The sequence below is a fragment of the Trachurus japonicus genome, chromosome 21 (genome assembly GCF_045865225.1).
Source record: "Trachurus japonicus isolate A0001 chromosome 21, Traja_1.0".
Taxonomy (NCBI): Eukaryota; Metazoa; Chordata; class Actinopteri; order Carangiformes; family Carangidae; genus Trachurus; species Trachurus japonicus.
The window spans coordinates 15,333,920-15,342,563 of record NC_140927.1 but is presented as its reverse complement, the minus strand read 5'-3'; the positions used below and the strand labels follow the sequence as shown (position 1 = coordinate 15,342,563).

The window sequence follows — 8,644 nt, the reverse complement described above, 5'->3', positions numbered from 1 at the left end:
ACATGCTAGAAAGATTTGGTATGCAGGCCTATGTTTCATTTTATTACACTATGGCAATAACAATAATTCTTAACTGTATGAAGGAAAGGATGGAGAATGAAAACAACAACTGTTTTAGACTTCAGATTTCTGCACATGTTACTGCCAAAGCAGTGCAATTTTACCTTCTTCACTTTAGCATCTGATGCGGGTCAGTTTGGTCAATAAATGCTAAACTGCAACTTATGAATTCTAAGAGGTTTCATTACTATCAACAAAAATCAAAATAATACAACACATGAGTATTGAGGAGTGGCTGTTCAACACAGCAACACTAATCTCATTCAGACAAGTATAAGTCAAAATATGTCCTTATACTGATGTTGATATTTTACCCTGCACTTCCTAAATGTTTGTCTTGTTTTAGTAATGCCAGCCAATGCAGTGGACAGTTGAGACGTAGAAGGTGAACAAATTAACTGGTTTCAACGCTAGTGTCATCACAGAACACTGCGGTACAGAAGAAGCAGAAGGGGTGGTTTGATGACAATGATCCAAGTTTACGGATGATGTGGGTTCTCTGCTGGCAGCGCTTAATGATGTCTGAAGTGTGTTGGTTGAAGTTCAGTTTATTGTCCAATGTGATCCCGAGGTATCTGAAACTGTCCACAATCTCCACCGGTTGGTTGTCAATGTATATGGGTTCATGATGAGGAGTGTTTTTTCTACGGTTGTCAAAAATGAGTTCTTTGGTTTTGGTGACATTTAGGAGGAGATGATTGTCCTTGCACCACTGGGAAAAATGGGCAACAGAGTGATTGTATGCTGTGACTGAGTCCTGGTCCGAGAGAAGAGCCAATATGGCAGTGTCATCAGAGTATCTGAAGTATTTGGTTATGGGAGATGGGCTGAGACAGTCATTTGTATAAAGTGTGTACAAGAATGGACTCAGCTGTGTGGTTTCTCTCCGGTGTGGACGCGCCGGTGGGCCGTTAACTGTCCGGATTGAGCAAACGCCTTCCCACACTGCTCACAGCTGTACGGTTTCTCTCCGGTGTGGACGCGGCGGTGGGCCGTTAACTGTCCGGATTGAGCAAACGCCTTCCCACACTGCTCACAGCTGTACGGTTTCTCTCCGGTGTGGACGCGCTGGTGGACCGCTAACCCATCGGAGGTAACAAACGCCTTCCCACACTGCTCACAGCTGTACGGCCTCTCTCCGGTGTGGATGCGCTGGTGGATCGTTAACTCTCCAGAGGTAGCAAACGCCTTCCCACATTGCTCACAGCTGTACGGTTTCTCTCCGGTGTGGACACGCCGGTGGACCGTTAAATTTCTGGAGGTAGTGAATGCCTTCCCACACTGCTCACAGCTGTACGGCCTCTCTCCGGTGTGGATGCGCTGGTGGATCGTTAACTCTCCAGAGGTAGCAAACACCTTCCCACACTGCTCACAGCTGTACGGTTTCTCTCCGGTGTGGATGCGCTGGTGGAGCGTTAACTGTCCGGATCGAGCAAACGCCTTCCCACACTGCTCACAGCTGTACGGTTTCTCTCCGGTGTGGACACGCTGGTGGACCGTTAAATTTCTGGAGGTAGTGAACGCCTTCCCACACTGCTCACAGCTGTACGGCCTCTCTCCAGTGTGGACGCGCTGGTGAATTTTCAGTCCGGATGAGTCAGTGCACGATGTGCCGCACTGTTCGCACCTGTACGGCGTCTGTCCACATTGGCGTCGCCGGCGGTGAGCGTTCAGATGAACTGAGGTCCTGAACGTGTTCCCACCCCCATTACAGCTGTGTGGTTTCTCCTTGGTGTGATCCTGTTTCTATGGCAAAAGACAGGAAGAGCGAGAGAATCAATCAATCAATGATGGATGGATGGACATTAAGTACCATCATCATCATCACAAAGCTTGTTGATGCTGCTGTTTTGTTTTCCTTTTTAAATTCTTCATTAATACAAATCTTACAAGCAGAATTATTTTCAGTATACTTAAATTGAAACTAAGCAAAACATGTCAGTCTTTGAGTTGATATCCACCTTCTTCCGAACGTCAAAAACGTAAGCCTGTTTTGCCGGTTTTGCTCTTCCGGTGGAATTTTATGTTTACGTTTCAATGGTTTTGGTAGTCGCGGTAAATGCATGGATTTATTTATTTACTTTTTTCAAGGAAAATCTGTAAAGCGCATGGATCATCACACCAGCTTTTAACAGTGGATATCACACAAATTGACATCCGTGTTAAAAGCCAGCGTTAATAGATCCATGCGTTTACCGCAACTATGACAACGACTGAAAACCATGGAAACGTAAACGTACAATTCCACCAAACCGGCAAGACCGGCTTCCGGGTTTGACCATAGATGACGTTCGGAAACTTGTGGATAGTAACCAGTGATGGGAATTATGGCGTTTATAAAATAACGGCTCAAAAACTGTTCCCCCCGTTATAACTCTGTTACCGTTACTGACAATAAAATGCTCCGTTACTTGACTCAAGACGTTAAACCAGTCATTCCCAAACTGTGGGCCGTGGCCCCCTGGTGGGCCGCTAAATCATATTCAAAATTGTATGATATTTGTGGAAATATTTTTTAAAAGATATTAGGCCTGGGCGATAAGACAATCTCCAATCGGGACTGCAATTACGATTATCGACAATGGACATGTTTCCTTGATCACACGGAAGAAATTAATGCGACAGCAGCCTATCAGTCTGCCGTCGCCGCGCTGTGAACGCATTCGAGCAAGTAGAGCGAGGCAAATATTTTAATCGCGCCCGGTGTGAGCGCTGTCGTTTGAGCTGCAGCAGCTAAGCTAAAGTGAAGAAGGAAACAGTGAAAGTTGGAAAAGAGTGGAAGTGGAGCAACTAGAAGTGGCAGCTAAAGTGATTGTGAACGTGTGGAGCGGTTCATGAGACGAGTCAGGCCCGGTCTGTTCTAGTGTTGTGACGTTCACGAACGAACCGATTCTATTGAACGGCTCGTTAACATGAACGATGGGAACCGAGTCGCAGCTGGGAACCGTTCTTTTTTTTCTTTTTTAAAAATATTTACAATGAATCCATTTCAGACTTTAAAATCTAGTCCATAGGTATCAAATGAGGTTATTATCAATATTTTTGAAATAATTTAAAATAAGATATTGGTGGGATATCTAATTTTATATTATTTTGTTCCAAGTCTCACCCCATCATACCTTCCAGTGATTAACTTAAAAACTATAAAAATCAGTCAAATGAGCCAGTTTTTTGAACGGCTCTTTGAAAGGAACGGCTCACCAAGATCCGGCTCCCCTCAAAGAGCCATAAATCCCATCTCTAGTCTGTTCGCCTGTGTCGGCTGTCGGGTCGTCTTTGAAGCGTCGCACCGAGGAGACCCAGCAGTACTTTCATTAGTGTTGGAGGTGGAGGGTTGAGTGTCCAGTGGAGCAGCAGGCCAGAGAGGAGACAGAGGAGGCTCCAGCAGCTTCATGTCTGCTACTGTGAGGAGCAGAGTGGAGTCAGAGCAACGCGATGATACTCCGGTAAGAAAGTGGAGGAGAAAATTCCGGCTGTGGAAACACGGAGCTGCTCGTGTCGTTTATTCTGCGGTAACACGTCTCATATAGGGCTGGTCGATAAAACGATAACGATATCCAAGGGGGCAGTTGTCGGTCTGAGAAGTGAAGCTCACTTCCGCGTTCAAAAAACTGCAATCCCCTCGGCTGTCGCTGGGGGCTGGCTCCAGAAGGGAGCCCCATGTTAAAATAGCCGATTTTACAGCTTAAAAAAACATATTTACAGCCTGGTACATTTTATTTTTTTGGTCTTAACCGATAGTTTCTACCCCCGCACACACTCTGAGGGGGGTGAATTTTTTTTAAACTCTACCGTTTTACTATTATTAGGTTTAAAGTTCTGGCCAATCAGGGCGCGGAAACGTTGAGTGACAATGGGTGACGTCACGGGTGCTACGTCCATTCTTTTTACAGTCTATGTATATATCGCGATATAACTTTACTCAATAGCAATATGAGACGTGGTCGATAGAAAGTCGATAGGTTTCATTCATTCATGTTTAGAAACAGCCAATGAAAACGAGAGTTGCGCCGCGCTGAACCAATGGCTGAGCCAACCAGGTTAGGTTGACAGCACAGGAAGACTGTACACAGCACAACAACACGTGGTAATGTTTGGGCTGCTGCAGCCTGGCGTCAGCAGTGGGGCATCGCCAGTAAAAAAGAGAGAGTGTTGCCTTGAAAGAAAAAATGGAGGAGAACTAGGACGAGTGGCCGCGAAAAGACGTGGTACGTCATGTTTACATTAACCCCGATTGATGGAGCTCTGATACAGTACTGTAAACCAGCCATTCTCAACCTTGGGGTCCCGACCCCAGTTGGGGTCGCGAGATGATTTCTGGGGGTCGCCAAATCATTTTGGAAAAATATAAATATGCAAAATTAATTAATTAATTAATGTAGCGTCCGACCGGACGTTAAAAGGACGACGAGCGACTCTCAAACATGCATTGTATTACTCAAAACCAGTTACTGTCGGCCGTAACTACACCAAAACAATAACAACGAACCTGTCCACTTGTCTCATGTCTGCCCTTCTCATTTCACACAGACACCGCTCTCTCTCTCCTGCCCCTCACCTCACCTCATCACCACATAGGGCCATGCGTTCACAGACAGTCTGAAATCGCAGAACTTAAACTTAATCATTAGGCTAGGCTACTTAAACATTATAACAGTAAAGGTTGTTACAGAGAGTTGTTTTAGTTGTTTTTTTTCGCTTCATTGTTTGTCCAAAATTCATTGTATCAAGCGGTATGGTTCTGGTCTGTGCGCGTGAGATTCTGGTAAAAACAGGTAATGGAGACACCTTAACTTTGAAAAAAAGTCTCAAATATCGCAAAAACATTTTTACGCTCTCATGAGGTGGTTTTCCAGACGTTATCGATATAAACGTGTATCGTAAAAGTACTATTGAAACACTTATTTACATTTACACGTCAGTTGAGTTGTGTGTGTCCAGCTGTGTTGACTGGAGGGGATAAATGAATGACATGTTTCTTGGCATGCATTGCTGACCTGGGCATTGTTTCTTAATAAATTAGAAACATTTTTCTTATCATTCCCCTTTTCCGTGCATGGTTGAAGGAGACTGGCTTGCATCCACGCTCCACTCGCTCCTGCGCCGACAGGTCCTCGCATGTCACATAAACCAGCCCGGGTGTGTGGACACCGCATCAACTCGCCACCCGCATCTATTTAAACTCCGTCACTTTGTTTTGTTCTTTTGCCCTGATGAAAACCTCCAGGTCGAAACATTGGCCATGGAGACAAAACTACAGCAGCCAATAGATTTTTTCAGCGCAGGGATCAAGAACTAAAAAGGCAAAAAAAAAAAAACCCCACCGCGGACAGCGCTGCGCTTTATCCATCATGCGTTCACACTGGCGTGTGTGTGCGTGTGTGTGTGTATTTGTGTGTGTGTGTGTGTGTGTGTGTGTGTGGCGGCGGGGGGGGGGGGGGGGGGGGGGCGCGGACAGAAGTGCATGTTAAATTGGGGGTCGCGACTCAAAAAGGTTGAGAACCACTGCTGTAAACAACGCTAAACTTTAACAGCGGAGACACCAGGCAGTCGGAGCGGGTCGAGCTCTGGTCGAGCTCCACCCGACCGCCGTCACACATCAAAGGGAGTGCAGTCACGGCGTGGCTGCTCTGCTGCTGCTCACACCAGAAGAATAATTATTGTTCAATTATGAAGAATAATTATGACACATTACATGTTGTCTGCAAAACTGGTGTCCACCTGGTGTGACGCCACTCTGTAGATATAAAACAGGCATTAATTTAGGTACCCTATTACTGAGAAGGGTCCTTCTTCATCCAGGAAGTACAGTAAACATCACTGGAGCACATGCACTGCAGACAAGGTGAGTTCTGTCTAAAATATTTTCATGATTTTGCTATTTCTGTGCATTGTTATATATGGGATCCATTGTGTAGTCCTTTGGTGTGACGTAATTTAAGTATTGATCTGAAAATTTTTATCAATTTATATTGATTGACTATTGAAAATAATGTAAACCTTTACACTGCTAGTCAGGATTGAAGACTGTCTCTCATATAGCTAGGCTACAAACTGTCCTTGATCTTGAAAACGTCCACTGGTGTGACAGCACTGTCCTATGGTGTGACATGAAATCAACGTCACACTGGTGGATATGGCTGTCACACCAGTGGACGTAGGTTCTGTGAAGGAGTACAAACCCATCACTCTCTCCCTCATATCAATCAATTTGTTTATTTCGGGCATGTCCAAAAGGCTTGTCCTGTCGTCACGACGTGAGTGAGGGAGGATGGTGGTTCAAGTTTAGTGATGAGGAAACTGTCACTAGGTGCGTTTCCATTACCCCTTAAAATGCGCAAAACCTAAATATCGAAATTAAAAACTTGTAATGGAAACACCTACATTTCGAAAAAACTCTCAAATATCGCAAAAAAGTTTTTACGCTCTCATGAGGTGGTTTTTGAGACGTATCGATACAAACTTGTATCGCAAAAATGTAACGGAAACACTTTTTCTGCACGTCACCGCCGTCAGCGGAGTTGTGTGTGTCCACGCTGTGTTGGTTTATGTAACTTGAGGGGACAAATGAACCACATGTTTATTGTCATGCATTGCTGACCTGGGCATTGTTTCTCATTAAATTAGAAAAACCTTTCCTATCATTCCCCTTTTCCGTGCATGGTTGAAGGAGATTTGGCTCGCATCCACGCTCCCACTCCCTCCTGCGCCGAAATGTCACCTTAAGTCACATAAACCAGTACGGGTGTGGACACAACCACCTATATTGTTGTCAGCGCGACAGCGCCTCAGCACCGCTCGTGTTTAAAAAGCTCTGTTCTTTCTGCAGTCAGGTTAAAGCGCACATCCACCGTGTTGGTAAACAATTAATCCCTCTATATATCAACGGAGGCAACCGTGCTTGATCAGCTTGGGTTCGAGGTGGTGTGAGTGCGGGCCAGCGGGGGAAAGGGGAGGGGGCATTCGGGCTTCAGCACGGAACAACTGGCCCGTGTGAGTGCGTCCTTATTTGTGGCCGCTGCCAGCGCCACACGGGCTTTGCCTTTCAGTAATCAAGCGCTGTTTTTGTCTTTGTTAAAAACAGTAACAGCAACAGCTGTAGGCAGCTGAGATCGCGTAGCCACGGGTGTGCCAGTGCCACCCACAGAGGAAGCTGGCATACCCAAAAATTTGATGCATTTTTTGTTTTTGTTATAGTCTATAGCTTCTAACATGTTATCGATCAGTCAATAAATTTGTAAAAATCGCCGTCAGGTGATGCGTTGCGACACCTGCACCGGCTCGTGGAGAAACTGGACTAATGGAATAATTAACGAGTTAAAGGCCAAACCACGCCATCTTGCCCTTTAAATTGAGAGCTGCGCAGTGCGCACAGGAAAGCAGCGATATCGTTGTCCTCTGCTGCTTTGCGATATAAAACCATCAGGCCAAGCTGTTACATGTGATGAATGATGAGCCCAGTAGTTGTGTTCAGATGGTTAAATAGCTTTGTTGATCATGCGATTAAAGTAATTTAAGCGCCGTTACGCATGCCGCATCTCTCTCGTCCAGTGCGCTCCTCTCCTCTCCTCTCCTCTCCTCCCTCTCCAGTACCTGGCTGCTCAGCTCTGGGACCGGGGCTGAGAGACGTCACCGCTTTCATTCCGTCTGTGATCCCTCTGGTCAGGGCGTTTAGATCCGAGTGGCCTGAGTGTCCCACACCTGAGCTCTGTGCCATAGCAGCTCCAGCTCAATGAATGACAGCAGGTCTCCCAGTTACCTGCAGCTGCTGCTCAACACTGATCAGAGCAGCTCACCCTTTGCTGAGGTTTTCTTATGCTGCAGCTCCACAATATGTTTATTTGTCCCTCTCTCTATTAATGCGTCGGATCAAATTTTTATTCTGCGTTTGTATCCATCCAGATCTCTGTCCACACTCTCCATGGCGGAAACGGTTACACGCAAAACCCTCATTTAAATACTGCGGTTTGCGCGTGTTGTCATTTAGCATATTACTCATAGTAGATCATTGTGCTTGCGCTAACCAGACACGCAAAAGTGTGTTTTTTGAATGACTTTGTTATTGATTTATTTGAGCACGTCATATCCATAAAACCTGTCCCTCTTCAGTCATTTCTAATCGTTAACACACACACACTTTGTACGTGTAGACACTCCGTGACTCTGCTGTTCTGGCCCTGACATCTCTTCCTCATCTTTCTCTTTTTCTTCCTCACCGCAGTTCTCAGCCTCTGCAGATGAAATGAGGAGGGGGGAGCCTAATGCCATTTGATTCGTCAGGGGCCAGCGGAGCCTTCAAGGAGTGAGATGCTGATGAAGAGGACTCACAAGTTATAATCTATTGATGACGGTTTTATTGATTGAATTTATGCTGTTTTGTAGCCTAACCTGAGTGAAGCATGAATAAAGTTTTTTTTAAACTTGACTTTTGCCTCTTAATTGTACATGCAGCACACAGGGATTATAATTTATTAATTTATTACGTAGGATTGTAGAATATTGTAGGCTACCTAGTTCAAAAGGCCCGACCTAAATGAATAAAGGTCGTATGAATTATTTATAGGCTAAATATATGGAGCGCCTG

General features: G+C 45.3%; 1 pseudogene; it reads right to left on the bottom strand.

Moving 5' to 3' along the window:
• Positions 1-900: 900 nt before the first annotated feature.
• LOC146964912 (uncharacterized) lies at positions 901-1,833 on the bottom strand (annotated as a pseudogene).
• Between the last annotated feature and the right edge of the window lie 6,811 nt (positions 1,834-8,644).